This window comes from Ambystoma mexicanum, chromosome 6p, assembly GCF_040938575.1.
Source record: "Ambystoma mexicanum isolate Mex_15411 chromosome 6p, UKY_AmexF1_1, whole genome shotgun sequence".
Classification (NCBI taxonomy): Eukaryota; Metazoa; Chordata; class Amphibia; order Caudata; family Ambystomatidae; genus Ambystoma; species Ambystoma mexicanum.
The window spans coordinates 679,179,625-679,195,649 of record NC_090935.1 but is presented as its reverse complement, the minus strand read 5'-3'; positions in this window follow the sequence as shown (position 1 = coordinate 679,195,649).

Sequence of the window (16,025 nt, the reverse complement as noted above, 5' to 3'; positions counted from 1 at the left end):
GGAAATCTTGGCCAATGATAAGTGAGAGGGGCAGGCTTAGCTATGCCCAGGCACACACCCATTTTCAAAACACATAAAAAGGAACATTGAAACACAGGTAGAGACATTCACTTTCCACTTTCTTGCGGGACGCTTTGCCGGGAGACTTCAGACTTCAAATCCAGAGATCTAGACTTCAAATCCATCAATCTCCAGAGACCAGAAATGAACTCCAGAATTTGTAGCAGAGAGGCCTGAATCCACAAGCTGAATCCTCTTCAGCAGGCCTCAAAACCAACCAAACTATTCAACAGCCGGGCAAGCTTTTTGAATTCTTTGCCAAGAACTTTTGCAAGAACCTGTAGCAGTATCCAGAAAGCAGTGCTGTATCCGGAACCAGAGAGAACCAGAGACCAGATCGCTGTGAAGAACTGCTAGCAGAAGTCCAGTCAATCCTGACCTGATCGGTGACGAAGTCGCATTCCTATCCAAAATCTAGTGTGAGTACCCAGCTAGCACTGTGAAAAACCCAATCTCTTAGTTTAAAATAATCTAATCCAAACTATTTTAGCCTATTAGAACTGCCTCCTAAAATCATGTAATTCTGTCATTTTTAAACTGAAAACTGTCATCTGTCATTCTGAGCTTTAAAATTTCAAATCCGAAAAACGACCTTTACTAAATCGTATCTCCAGAACCGTTTGTGCTAGGAGCGAGTTAACTGTCATCTTAAAGCTAAGATTCTAAGCTTTCCAACGAGCCCAGAACCGACTTACTACTCCTTATAGTGCCTCTGTAATTTCGCTCGACGCACGTGACTAAATTTGCTGCAATTTGACATTTTGCTTAATTTCAGCCACGTGTAAAAATATTTGTCCTTGCTTTCCTTGCTGAAATTCGTGTGAAACCTGACAATCATTCATAGAGCTTTGCTAAAGTGATCCTGACTTAATTTAAGTGTCTCTCACTCACCCTGACCCTCCTATAGGGAAATGAAAGCCTTTTCAGCATATTTTTCACTTAATTGCAACCACATCAAAGTATATTGCCTGTGTTTAAAACTCCTACCTGTTTTCCTCTAAGCTTGCTAGGGGGGAACTGAATTATATTTGATTGCATTCCTGAGAACTGTGTGCTTTCCTCCCATCTCTTTACCTTGCATAGAGGGGGCGGGGGGGTGAATTGTCAAAGAAAAGTGATTACATTGTCTTTTGTTGAAGTCATATCAAGTTTATTTTCTGTACTGCATTTTCATTCATCATTGCATTGTCTTTGAAGCCATAAAAGCATTCTCAGCTACTTCATCCTCTCTATATCACTTCTAAGCCATCAAAAAGAGTGTACCACTGTAACATTATCCATTGTTGATCACTATCATCCTCACAAGTGTGCTATCAAATATTAATTTACTATAAAAGTGTGATAGATATATACTGTTTAATTTCAAATAAACCTTTTAAATTTGCAAAACAAACCTACTTCTTTGCTCAGCGGGGTCAGGGGGATTCTGAGAGAGGGGTGTTATATAAGGGTGGTCATCCAGAGTAAACGAACAGGACATAAAAATACATCAATAAGGGCTTCCATCAGCATCCCAGACCAGGCATTGACTTAGCTGTAGTGTTGAATTGAAGTCGCTTACAACCTTCCATGTTGAGAATAGTCAGGCATAATCGATACTCAAGGTCTGATTAACAGAAGTGTTGTGTAATGGCGCAATTCCATTGGAAAATGCTCTGTGAATCAGGCCCTTAGTGTTTTGGATCACATTTCATCTTATATTAATGCATGTGTAGTGACCTTGAATGAAACTCAGTGCAGGAGGAGGTGTAAAATGTCTTTATTCTGTTAAGCAACACAGATGCAACTGCACCAATAAACGATCATGCGCCAGTGTAAACATTAAAGCCTTGCTGGGGAAGGCTGCCGTAAAGGCACTGTCACTGGGGATGGTAGGGGTGTGCCTCAGTCAATGTAGCTCTCAGCGGGAGAGTCGCAGCGAGCTTCCGCTCTCTTCTGCGGGGCCGCTGCAGGCTGCCGCTTCGCGCGCCCTGCGCATGCATCTCTGTGAAGTCGCGCAAGATTGCGCGGTGGCAAGAGCTTGCCAGGCTACGGCTCTACAGCATGGCTTCTTTTTTTTAGCACGAACAGGCATTGGAGCACTTAAAATGCACACAACAAAAGTCACACTTTGATATCACAGGCAAAACAGAACATTTGAACAGAGATGTAATAACCTGCAGCAAGTGTATCAAAATCATAAATGTCAGACCAACAATCACACACAACATTGTCGTAGGTTATTTCTGATATGGATACACGCTCCAATAAAACTTCCAAAATGTTCACAGATAACTGGTTCCCAGCCTCCTAACCGCCGATTCCAAACGAACTTGCCTGGTTTATTTAGATGATTGGCTATTGCTTCCCATTTGAACAGCGGGATGGAGGGAGGGGGATTAGGCGGTAGGGGGGGGTTCTTGACGTTCTTGCAGTGTTAATGACCATGGGCCTCATTACGAGGCTTGAGCTGCCGTAATGAAGGGTGCCGGTACTGGACCACCACCCTTCATTACGGGACGCCCTATTACGAGGTTCCCTTGCAGGACCCGGTAAGGACACCTGGTAAAGCCAGGCGTCCTTAGCAGGTTCTGTGAGGGGACCAGGGAGCTGATAACGGGCCCGTTATTAGCTCCCTCCCCATTCCACTCTAAATCGGGCTTTAGAAGTGCCCACAGCACAGAGTCAGCTTTGCTGGACTTGCAGACCGAAATGTTGAGCATTTTAGACAGAGGTAAAACAGGTCTGTTAATCCTTTTGGACCTCTCGGCTGCTTTCGATTTGTTACATCACGGAAAGCTCCGAGAGGCACTAGGCGCAGCTGGAAACTGCTCCCAAGATGCAATAGATTGGGTTTCATCATTCTTGGAAGACAGAAATTCTAAAATCCATTGAGGAGGCCATTCCACCTCTCCCAAACCAGTAGATTGCGGCGTCCCTCAGGGAGCTAGTTTCTCCCCTTTACTCTTCAACTTATATATTCGCTGCCTCTGTAACATTCTATCACAACTTGGAATCTTTTTCACCAATTTCGCTGATGATACACAGCTCATTCTGGAATTAAGTGGAAATCTTTCCATAGACAACGACAAGCTATCGGTCATTTATAACACCATTGAAAACTGGATGCTAACACACTGGATGTGTCTTAATAGTTCCAAAACGGAACTTATGACCTTTGGAAATGCCAAAGCCTTAAACAATCTTGGCCCGGATTACTCCGAATTCACTATAAAAGACTCTACCATCAAGGTATCAAGTAAGGTCAAAACCCTAGGTATTTACCTATAATCCTCCCTAGATGCAGAAGCCCAAACCGCTTATCTTAAGCGAAATTGCCATTACTATCCAAAGGCTCCTCTGCCGAATCAGACCATTCCTAAACATCAAGAATAGTGCCACGATAGGGAGAGCTACTATTCTGTCTCGCCTGGATTATGGCAATGCATTAATGCTTGGCGCCAGTAACAACTGCCTGAAACAATGCCAGATCATTCAAAATAATGCTGTCAGGTCCATCGTAAACAAATCTAAGCGTGAACACATCACTAAGGACAGAAACGGTCTTCATTGGCTGGCAGGGAAGGAACGGATCCTGTTTAAATCACTGACCTTAACCCACCGATGTCTCTACGGCACGGCGCCAGCATATTTAATAAGAAAATTCAGCTGGTATGAGCCGAGTCGCTGCTTGAGATCCACCAAACAGGGACTGATCAACCCCAGTCTCCCAGGCAAAGCCACCGGCCTTGGTCGAGCATTCCCTAACCTGGCGATCTCTCATTGGAATAAACTACCTTACAGCCTTAGACTGGAAAGCAATATTCAACTCTTCAGGAAGCAATTGAAGACTTTTCTCTTCAAATAACTAGGCTTCTACTACATCACATTGGGTCGCTACTTTTGCCTCCCGTCTCCTTTCTTTTGTGTTGTCCCGTGAATCTCTGGTCCCGGAGTCTTTTCGTCGCGCCCTGATGCTTGCGAGCTTCGGCGCGTAATAAATAAATAAAATAAATAAATAAATAAATACAATTCCCATTGAGCCCTTTGGGGGCTCACATGGGAATGAGGATGGGTTTTTCCAATGAGGACTTAACATGTCCTCCAAGGTTGGAATGGCCCGGGAAGTCCTCATTGGAAGAACCCGGTACTGGAACCCAGTATGGAGGCAACCATGCCCTTAAATGGCTACCTCCAAACTCGTTATGAGGCCCTATGTGTTTGAATGGTACCTATGTCTGAATTAAAAATGTTCAATAAAACTAAATTTAAAAAAAATGGCAGATGTATATTTCAATGTATGACTGAAAGGGAGAAAGCCGGGGTCCCTGTGGAGAGCAACTGTACATATGTTGGGGTCTAACCCATATATATATATTTATTTGCACCTTTTAACTACTGTAAATAAAAGAATACTATTTTGGAATTTGGATTAGATCTTAGATAACTAGTATCCTTATTGTATTTCCTGAAAGACGCAGCTGGAATCAGGCTGCGAGAGCTGCAGCTGGTTGTTCTGTGCTGCTGCCCTGCTCTTCAAGCCTGAGCATAACATGTAATCCAAGGAACGGGCGAGCGTGCTCTGTTTCATACAATGCTGCGTACAATGCGGCCAGTAAATGCGAACTGGCTCCCCCGAGGGTTTCCGAAACAATGTGGGGGTCGGTAAGGTTTGCATTAAGCGTGTGTGATCACTAGATAAGTGCACACAGTAGGTCTTCGAAATGAGGGGTCCACGGGCTGAGGTCGCGAGTGATCCATCCGAAAGAGAAAGGGTATTAGCTCTGACAAGAAACATGTGGCAACAAGATGAAAGGGGCACCGAGGTAGGCTGGAGAGTGGCACCAGGAAATACTTTTCAGGGATCTGCAGGGCGGCAATGTAAATAGGAAGGCTTTGTTTTTAGTTGTCCAAAAATCCGTTTATGAAAACCTTTGCTACTAGGCCCTCTCTCAACACCTAGCTGCCAGGAGCAGTTGGGCAGAGAGGATGCGCATGCGCGGATCAGCGACCTGGTTTCCGCTTCCATGCAACGCGATAAAGCACGCTCCGTTGCGATGTTAAGAGGCCAATTGGCCTAATCAGATCCAGTGGGCCGCTAATAGTTTCAAGCTTTTACTTGAGGGGGAAACCAATGCCATACAGTAAATGATGAAGACGAGCTAGCTTTGATCCCTGGGAGGGCAGCGGCTCAGTAAGAGAGACCTGCAGCGCAGCACTTCAAAAGGGTAAACAGAGCAAGTTTTCTCAAATGGATTTTTGGGTGCGTACACATGATTTTGTTTTAGAGGAAAATAATGTGAAAGGAACCAGACAAAATACATTAATTACGAACTTCTGCTGAATGTGGCCTTGATTTGGAGGCCGAGACGCCATGACCACTGCCAGTATCGCATTATCATCCCACCACAACTTTCAGTGTTGTTCAATGCAGAAAATACACTGCACTGAGGAGTTGGGTGTATGGGGTGCCAGTGCTGTTTCTAAACTGTGATGGGGTGGTAAACGCGCGTATAAACAATAGCTTTTCCCAAGCAGAGTAAGGCCAAACATATACTTTAGGGCCAATTAGATGTGGAGTTGGGTACTGGGGCAGTGTGGTTCGTGCGTACCAAAAGATTGTAGAGCAAGGCTGTCTGTTTTGGGAGCATCTGCCCCATGGGGATATGACTTCATTAGAATCTGATAGGACTATGGAATGGACACTTGTTGGTTGACCGCGTGACTGCAGCCCTGGTGAGCCCGTCGGGTGATCCTGACGCCGGGGAGGCCCGCTCCGGTGACCCGGAGGCGGGCCCCCAACAACACTCACTTGAAGTTCAGCTCGGACTCAATATCTCATAAGCCAGTCAAGACACTATTGAAGCTCTGGGCATAGGCGTCCCTATTAGGTTCAAATGGGGGGCACTTCTAACCCCCCTCCCGTAATCCCTTCCCTCACCCCCATCCCGCCTCAGGAAATAACATTTTATGGAGTGTTAAAGGTTCTCCTTCAACCAGCAAACAATCAAGTTCTTTCTTCTGGCCTGGTGCAGACACAACAGCAATAGATGGGCCATTAAGGCGGGCCTATGTTAAAATCAGGCTTCCCAGATGCTTCTAAATGCGCAGTTTACCTTGTGATAGAAACAAAAACATTTCCAGTGGGAAACATGCTCCTTAAACTTAAATCCACCCGTTTTCTTTAAACTGTGTTTCATTTTTTCAGACTACCCCTACAAGTTACCTGTGTTTTTTGTGACCCTGCCTTTGAGTTTTATCGCAGAGTAAACGTCTTAAGATGTTATTGCTCACTCGCTGCTACATAGGAAATAAACGCTTCAATTATGCTGGCAGCAGTTATTGGGAAACTGATCAGTGCGTTCATTGGAGCCAACTTTTGATGTTAACTAAGTGTGCAGAAATTCCCCCACCCCTCCCTGAGTGCGAGCAAGCAATCAGCTATACTATCTCCCCCTGGCCCAGCAATGCATTTTAAAGCATCTATTTATTTTTAATAAGGAATTGCAAAACGCCATAGATGTATAGCCGGCTTTAAGCATGTAACATTTCAGCAACAATCATTCAACCTACTGAGGTACCTTGGTAGTGTTCTCCTTTGGACCTGTTTCTCTACCTTCAAAGAATTCAACATTTTATATTGATCCCTGATTGTGCTTAACATCCCTGCATTATCTACAGTGCAGTTCGCTGCATGACTTTAAAGCCAATAGTGTTTCATCTCCAGCCACACTGACACTGCACACGTTTCCTTTAGGATGTACAGTCAGAAACTGAAAGCTGTAAACATTACTACGAGGGCAAAGGGAGGTTTTTTGCTCCCACTGCCGAAGAAGTAAGGGGGTAGTTACCCTGTTTCCACCTGTACTCTGCGCCTCTGGGTGACATTTTGTCTGTTAAACAAACTGTCTTTGACTACTTATCATTTGAAACTGCTCTATGAGTGATATCTCTTCTAATAAACGGACTGTTTTTGACTGCATATTATTTGAAGCTGATCTGGGAGTGATGTCTATTCTGCTAAATACCATCTCTATCAAACTATATATTACTTGATGATGAGCCATGATGGATGTTTATTTTAATTAAAAGGATGTGGCTTCTTGCCAAGTGCATATTATAGATGGTAAAATGGCTCAGCGTGTTAAGTGGTGATTACTGGACTCTGGGCCTCATTACAACTCTGGCGGTAGCCCTGCCATTAAAAATGTCACGGCTGCCGCCAGAGTTGCATTTTTTCCGACACTTGCGAATAGGCAAGAACCGGGTCATGCCGAGCTCGGCAGACCCGGTAATTGCCCATTTGCGGGTGCCGGAATCAAGGGCCTCCCGATCCGCATTCTTCCCCATAGGGATGAATGGGGATAGGGACGTCGGATGCACCGGCACATTCAGAGTTGTGCCGGTGCATCCGACGTGCTCTGCTCGCGGGTACCGTTACTTCCGCCCGGAAAAACCTGGCCGGTGAGATGACACCCGCGAGCAGAGCTCGCAGTATGGCGGTCCGGAAACTACAGTACCGGTATGCTTACCGCCATGCTCGTAATGAGGCCCTCTGTGTTTGATATGCAGGTCGCAGGTTCAATCCTGGCAAGGTTGATTCAGCTTTTCATCTTTCCGAAGTCTATAAGGTGAATACCAATGTTGATTGTGTGATATTAATGTATGTAACTATGTGCTATGTAAAGTGCTTTATAAATATCAAATGATCATTATACTATTAGGTGGTTGAACTAGGAGCTATGTCTTCTCATTAAATCTTGTTTGTGCATCGAGCATAACAACAAGCTGAATGTCTTCATCAAACCATGATGAAGCGCATATGACTAAATCATGTATGAACCAGTGGAAAGATGAATGAGCTCTCAAATAAGCGCTTGTCAGGTGTGATATGCTAAAACAGTTCTTATCTTCTCATTGCATTCTGGTACTTATAAACCTGGCGTTGTAAACCTGGCGTTGTACCCTGAAACTAAATCTACCATTGCTGGTCAAGAAAACCAAATGAAGTGCGCTGAAAGCAAGAACATCTAAGCCCTCAAGGGCACAGCTCAAGAGCTTTTTTTCCTGCATAATATCTTGTAAAGAAGCAGCAATGGGTTAGTACTGTGCCACATAGCCAATCCTCCAGACAAATGGGATATGTCAGAGCTGAAAAGGGGCTGTAAAAAAGGTGTTCCAGTGACATGTAGTTATGTAGTCACCGTATTAGACTGTCCCTTGTAATTGTAATTGTTTATTTGTAAAGCAGTAATACACAGGTGAAGACACACTGGCCCTCATTACGACCCTGGCGGAGTGGGTTACTGCCAGCGGTAATCGTGGCGGACCCGTCCGCCCTACTACGAGTTCCCGTAGCGCCATGGAGCCTTTCTCCGCCTGGTTTTACCGGGCGGAGAAATCCATGGCGCTAAGGGACCTCGTTGTTAATTACGCCACCGTACTTTACGGTGGCGTAATTAACGCCTTCCCCACTCCCATTATACCCTATGGGGCAAGAATGGGAATGGGGAAGGGCAAAATGGGGATTGGGGATTTACCGCTCCGCCAAGGTCGGCATGGGGTGGAAAATCCGCCAACCCCCATGGCGCTATCGGCAGCTTTCCGCCGTGCTCCGCGGTGCATTTAGCACCGCGAATTCCGCCAGGGTCGTAATGAGGGCCACTGACTCACAACTACAAACCTTTAAGGGTTCTCTGGAGGTATAAGGGCATGTCTAGCAAAATATAATATACATTGCTTACCAGGCATGATTATTGCAAATACCTCCTCCCCTCATTGCGACAGTAAAAATGTCATTCAGTGCACCAGAGAGCCCAGAAGAGGTACAGAAATTGCAATCTACACCAAAACTTACACCTTGCCATTCTCGCCCTCTCTAGCCCTCTACTCCTGCTGACTTCACTCACCTCACCACCTCTACTGTAATTTCAATATTTGTCATAGTTCTTTTTTCCATGCAGCTAACCAGCCTACACCCAAGACTTAGCCTCCTAAGTGTTTACGTTTGAATTAGTCCAGAGTTGTTTTTCCATCCGAGGCTGAACTCATTATTCCCTGTGAGATAGTCAAGCCTAAAATCTGAAAGCTAACATTGCAGTGCAGAGGGTAGCGTGGTCAGATTTGTTCAAACCAAGGGTAACCTGCTGCATGATTTCAGACTAATTAAGTGTTCACCTCTGAAACCTGAAGCCACACATTTGAGTTCTGCCAGTCAACTTTGCCCATCACCTTTCAGGAGTTGATAGATCATGTACCTTCAAGAGCCTCCTCCCATGATGTCATTTAGAGTTTGCCAGGGGTTGCAATTGTGACCCCTAAGGTCTCTCTTGCTACCCCTGTGGTCTCCCTTGCCACCCCAAAAAAAATTCAAAAAGAAAAGGTTTTTTTTTTTTTTACATTGATGTTCATGGGCTGTGGCCCGCAGCATGTGGTTCTTTTTTCTGGAGTGGCTGGTTTTCTGATAGCTATAGCCGGTAGGATAGCTCAGTGGGTTGAGTGCTGGCTGCTGAAATGTGTGTGTAATCTTCAGGTTGCAGGTTTGACTCCCAGCAAGGTCAACTCAGCCTTTCAAACTGCTGAGGTTGATAAATGAGTACCAACACTGGTTGGGTGATATTTTATGTATATTTGTTCCATATGAAGCACTTAAGCGTAAATGCTATGTAATAACACATCATGATCATTTGGCCTTGGACGCCTGCTTGCATTCACAGTGATTTGGTGATATGGGCCTATACGCACTGATATTAATGATACATATGGTGATCCATTCTTGTATGAAATGTTTATCACTTTATAGTGATATCATAACCATATTTTTCATAGTTTACTTAGAAACAATGCTATGTGATGCCACTTCCTATTTTGTCAAGGGGTGAAAGGTTGGGTTCCTTCGTGTGCCATGCTGTCACTTCGGGGTGGGGACAAATGACATAAATTCTTGTTATGTCATCAGAGGTCAAGGGTTGTGTGATGTCACTTCCGCTACCCCTGGCATTTTGGTGAAATTACATCCCTGCCTCCTCCTGTTTTCTATCAACCAACCAATGACAATTGACAATTCTTCAGAAAATCTCTCTAAAGCAGGATGTTCACTAGATCGCAACAGACAAAGTAGCATGATACCCTCTATGGGCTGGATCAGGCAGAATTTTCAACCTTTATCAATCCCTAGGTTGAGGCTTCAAGACCCACCAGAACTATACAGAGGAACCAGCATAGTCCTGCAACTCCCAAGGAATTGACCACTCAGATTCTAACAACATAGTAGCCATCACAAATCTAAACACAGAGACTGATCAGAGCACCACCTTCACAAACAGGATGAAATAGAGACTTCCCCATTTGGGTCGGCCTCACTGATATGTGCAATGCACCTGTGCACAATACTTAAATAAGGTACATCTTGGAGATAAAAACCCGAGTCAGTCTCCCCAACTTTTTTCCCTATCACACATAACACACTGGCACCAACCCACAGCCATCACAAAATAGAACCCAGATCGGTAACAACAACTCATCAAGATGAATAACAATACACATTGAAGTCTACCTATTCAGTATACCCTTAAAAGTTGAATCGGACTCCTCAGAAGCCGCAGGAAAATTTCCCCCTTTCTCAACTTTTCAATCTACAATCTCCTTCAAACTACAAGCCTGCAACGTCATATCAACCAAAGAAACTTTGCGGAGCAGCTCAAAGTTCATTACTTGGCCTGCTACGTCTTCAGCTCCATCACACATGTGCTCTGCCTGGGGCTCTACCAGTGTCCAAGTGTTGTCATCTAATAGATCTTGAGTTTCTCCTTCTAGATCAACCTATACTCAAGTGTCAATGCCACAAACCACCTTGAGCTAGACCAGCACTCTGGACTCCATACTTCCGTCCTGCACTCATCAATGCCACATGCTTAGTACCTGCCTCTCCCTTATTACTACCCCCTCTTTTGTTTTTGTCAGAATAAAATGCCACAATGTCCCCCACCCCCACGAATTTCAGAGTTGTACATACAAGGCTAATTTAAACTATATTGCATTACATTATAATTTGGGTAATATCACTTGTTAGCGAACCAAGATGTGGGAGGTATCTGCCATGAACAGTAGCTGAAAATGTTATATTGTTATTATTGTTCTATTGTTGAAATTGAAATAATGGACCAGGGTTAGAGGGAGCATTGTTATGGATTATTTGTTTAAAATACCGAGTGTGCACCTTAATGAAGAGAGTTGAGCTGTGATATTGAAACTGCAACATGTCTTTTTGGCTGGGGTGTCATTCATAGTGTTGTGGGTTGGACTTTGAAGGTATCTGATGGAAGGGAAGGGTGGGGGCAGGGATCCAGATTGTTAATTTCTTTTGTTATACAATGTTTCATTATTTTATTCTAAGCTAGAGCAATAAATTATGATTATTGTGTTAAATGAAAAGCACACAGTAAAAGACCTATAAGACTCAGTACTTTTAGAATTGTTTTGAGGTCCTTTTTTGCAATTGTTGAACATGCCTTAACTTGTCAGCGTGTATATTAATGTGATGCAAAACATTGCCTTAAACCTACTCTGAACTTGCATAGTGTCGCATTTCTTTAACCAGCTTGATAATATATATGTTTACTGAAACTAGTGTGGCCTGTTGACCCTTATTTGATGTACCACCACCCTGACCCCAATTGTTGTATTTGAACCCCTTGGTTCCCCTCCCCCTAATATTTATTTCTTGAGACACCACTGGCTCTGGGAGATAGTAAATGGCTCAGACAGATCTCCAACCAATGTAGCTGACCTTGCGTAGGAGGTCCCAGCTTCGTCTTCTGCTGTGGTCAATGCCGAGCTGTGTTCACAGGCATCTTTTGAATGTTTTCCAGGGACATGTTGGGGTGATTGATGTTTTGTTCCACTTTTCAGCACTTGAACAACATATTCTAGGAATAGAGTTTGTTTAGATAGTATACATATAACATGTATGTTGGCTTTATAATGGGAGAGAAAACACGATTGTATTCGCTGAGTGTGTTAAGATGTACTATGCGCATAGCTGCAGCCCATTTAGACACATACGATGATTGTATTTTGGTGGAGGCCATGAAAGAGTGCTGAGCATCCACCGCGTGGGCTTAGTGTAGTAATGTAGTGATTTCAGCTGCCCAGCTTGATTGCCACTGCCAGTCCTTTTCCCAACCGCGCAGCCGTTTTAGATGTACATCATTCTCTTTTTCCAGAAGCGGCATATGCTGCCTCACAGCCCCTCTTTCCTCCTGTGTTTCATAATGCAACTTTTTATTACAAAAATAACCTCTTTCTAAATGACACTTGTAAATTTGGTTGTGCCATTTAGTACCACTCCAATTTCAAGTTTTTACTATTGCGCTGAATAATGCCTACATTAATGAATACCATTATTTCAACATGTATGTCATACAAGTCATGAGCCAGAATATATATAAAAACGAAGTTACAATTAGTTGTTACAAAAATGCATAGAGCTCAAAATGTACAACATCATAAAATATTGAACTGGGGGTTACCCAGCCCTTTAAGATTAGGTAGTAATACCCTAGAGATGGACAGTGGATGCAGAAATTATTCAAACATCAATAATAGAAACAACTCAAGGTAGTTGGCAAAAGATAACTGTTTTAGTATCAATTATCTAAAACAGGGAGTACAAAGGACATCAACGGACGTCCCTCATCACGATCTCAATGCATTTAGAAAAAAAAATGTGTTCTTATAAGAAAAAAATGTCATAGGTGACGTTTAACTCACTTACTACTAACGTCATCCTACGTGGCAAACTACAAAAACCTAATGGTGAGTGTGATAGGGTCTAACAGGATCATCTAGGTATACAATCCATACTCGTTTAGGGCAGTGGAATAATGTGATTCGCTTCTGAACATCAGGTGGGGCAACAAAGCCCTCCCTCAAAATATGTCACTATGAACGTCACTAAATAAACTAATCCTCTATTATTGGTTAGTTTGTAACCTCAGTCAGTACCTTCCCACCTACGTATAGCAGCACGCAGGCTGAGTGTCCAGGTGCTGGTGAGCTCGTTCTTAACCATAGCTTTGCTCCAATTATCATAATCATCCATCATCACCTCAGTGGTCTGCTGTCAATTAGGACTTTGAACTTGTCCTTGAGAGTGTTCCTAGCTCTGGAGAATTCAGGGGAGTGAAGGCACGCTCTGCCCTCGTGCGTAGGTGTGACCATCATGCTCATTCAACTTCCCACGTGACTGAAGACCACGAAATTGAGTTTCTAGTGTATTCAAAATACTCTTTTCTAATAGACCTCTGACGTCTTCTTGTTTTTGTCCATGCCTTATGAACAGGGGCTTCGTTCTTCACATGATTTGTATCCAATGTCAGCTCACCCCATTCTGATATGGCCTTGGCTTCTTGGCTCATCCAGCTTCGCCTTTCTGAGATTCGCCTTTAAATCACCTGTTTTCAAACTGTGACATACGGGAAAAGAAGGCCTTTCTTCTCTTGCTCTGCTCTGCTATTGTACATAGTGGAAACATCAATTCTTTACTGACTCCAATATATATGTACATGTTGACGCATTCCGCAATCTATTCACTATAAATCAACCCTCATGAATACTTCGTCTGCATGCATTTCTTTTGCAGGTGTACACGTGTAGAACAGCTTGATATCGTCATCTATCTTGTAGCATAAGTCTCTTCATCTAGATCCCAAAATGACCCTTATCTTCCATACTTTCTTGATCCCTCTATACAATATCTGTATCCTTTTGTCTCTGTATCTCTTTTGTGCACGTCAGCTCTGCTTTGTATGATGTCATCATTCTTCTTCGTCATTCAGCCTTCCTGTTTCTTCCGGAATTTCATTCAAATGACCATCATACTGTCTCGTATGTAGGTATGGTTTCTTCAGTGGGTACCTTGCTTCCCATACTCTCCTAGGTATCAGTATTTTCATAGGTACTGCACATGTCTTGCTCTCTGGCATCCAACATATAGGCGCTATGGACGAAGTGGTTGTGGTGGGGGTACTTGGTCCTTCTCTACAATAGGCATCTAGTTTATCAAGACTTAAAGGCACCTACATTGTTCTTAACATAAAAATACCATGCATAATGTCATTAGCTATACAATCAGTTAACAATTCTAAAATTTTAATAGGAACATATCGAAACCCATACGATATGTAAAATCTAATGAATGCTTGTTCAAATTCTTATTGCTGCCTTTAAATAATTTTGTAGACCCCACACAAATACCCTGCCTGGGATCAATTTTACATGCAACATTGCTGGATGACACTGCGAAAAGTTGCAGAACCTCAATAAAGGACCTTATCTATTTGCTCGTAATCTCACACATTGTATAGAAAAATAATGCACGGTGCATATCTGCCTCCTGGATAGAAAGGGCATGTACTATTTATTTATTTTATTTATTGGGCATTTGTAATGAGTCTATACATCACATGGTATTTCAAGGCGCATCAAGACAAAGAAAGAGGGGGTACAGGGAAAAAGAGAACAAAGGAAAAACGTTCCTTCTAGGTCTTGAGACATTCAGATCGTGCAAGTGCTATAACATTAATGAAGAGAGAACAGGTAAGGGAGGGACAGGGAGAAGAACAAACAAAATGTTCCTACTAGGCAATGAGACATTCAGATTCTGCAAGTGTTGGATCATGAATGCAGGTTGGGGGGGCATGCAAGTGTCTGCAGTTAGATGAAATACAAAGCCGCGAAGGCTGAAACCACAGTGCCGCAGTAGTTACAGGCAGACAAGAAGCAAACTGTAAAAAAAGCTGAGTGCAGATCACGATAGGTAAATACATTGAGGTGGATTCAGAGGCAGCGGTGGGAACATCTAAAGTCCAAAAGTAGATGCCAACAGGAGTGAAGGCGTCCTTTGTGAGAGGTGAATGCGGGGGATGATAAAAGAAATGTCAGTCTGATGAAAAGCAACTCCTTACCCCTGCCCGCTAGGGGCCCGCTAACGGCGGATGGCGGGTGCAAGAGACAAAGGGATGTGGGGATGGCAAAGCTGTGAGATTGGTCAGCGCAGGCAGAGGACTCATCAGGCAAGGTGGCAGGCTGCAGGCCGCTTTGGATAGGCGGAGAGAAGCAGAGGTCAAAATTTCTGAATGAGACCGCCTCGGTCATTAGGAGTAGAATGTGGAACGGAGCGCGGCGGAAGGCAGGATGCAGTGACGGCAGACAGATAAAGGCAAATTAACTAACAACTACACAGGAGAGAAGGTGAAAGGAAAATTGAAGGAAGGAAGAAGGAAAATCGAAGAGAGGCGAAAGCAGGCAGAGGTAAAACTTACCTGCCAAATGCAGTGGCCTGAGCAGGGGAGAAAAACAAAGCAGGCAACTCCAGAATTTGGCAATAGATGGAAGGGTGGCAGGAAAGCCTCCATGCCCGGACAGGCCTGACAAGGATGGCAACCGCCCTTAAAGGTGGTCCTTCGAGGGGGGTGGCATTGCCTGCCGGCTCTCAGGTACACAGCCAGGAAGTATGAGCCCCGACCCATCTGCCGTAGGCAGTGGCGGGCTCTGTGAGGCACCACACTGGAGTTATGCCACATAAATAGCTTATTTATTATTGAGTGGAGGCACAGTCTCAACTTTGTAGACCTCTGCCTCCCTTTCAGTTCTGGTACTACAACAGATATTATTCTATTTTACAAAATGTGTTAATAATAAGTTAATATTTTTTTAACTTATGATATAGTTAAAATCATATTTTAGGGATTTGGTTGTGCCTAAGTGTCCTTCATGAGCCAAATTCAATCAACGTTTTTCCACTAACACACCAGAGCCACCTGTCTTCGATTTTTCACTACATTTCATTAGCAACTCAACTCAGAGCTCATCCATATCAATTTCTTGAGAGCCTCAGTCAAATCATTACTCATTCAGCTCCAACGATTCTTCAAGAAAACATCACCTTACATACTCCTAATTTGCTTCTCATTCCATTTTTTCCA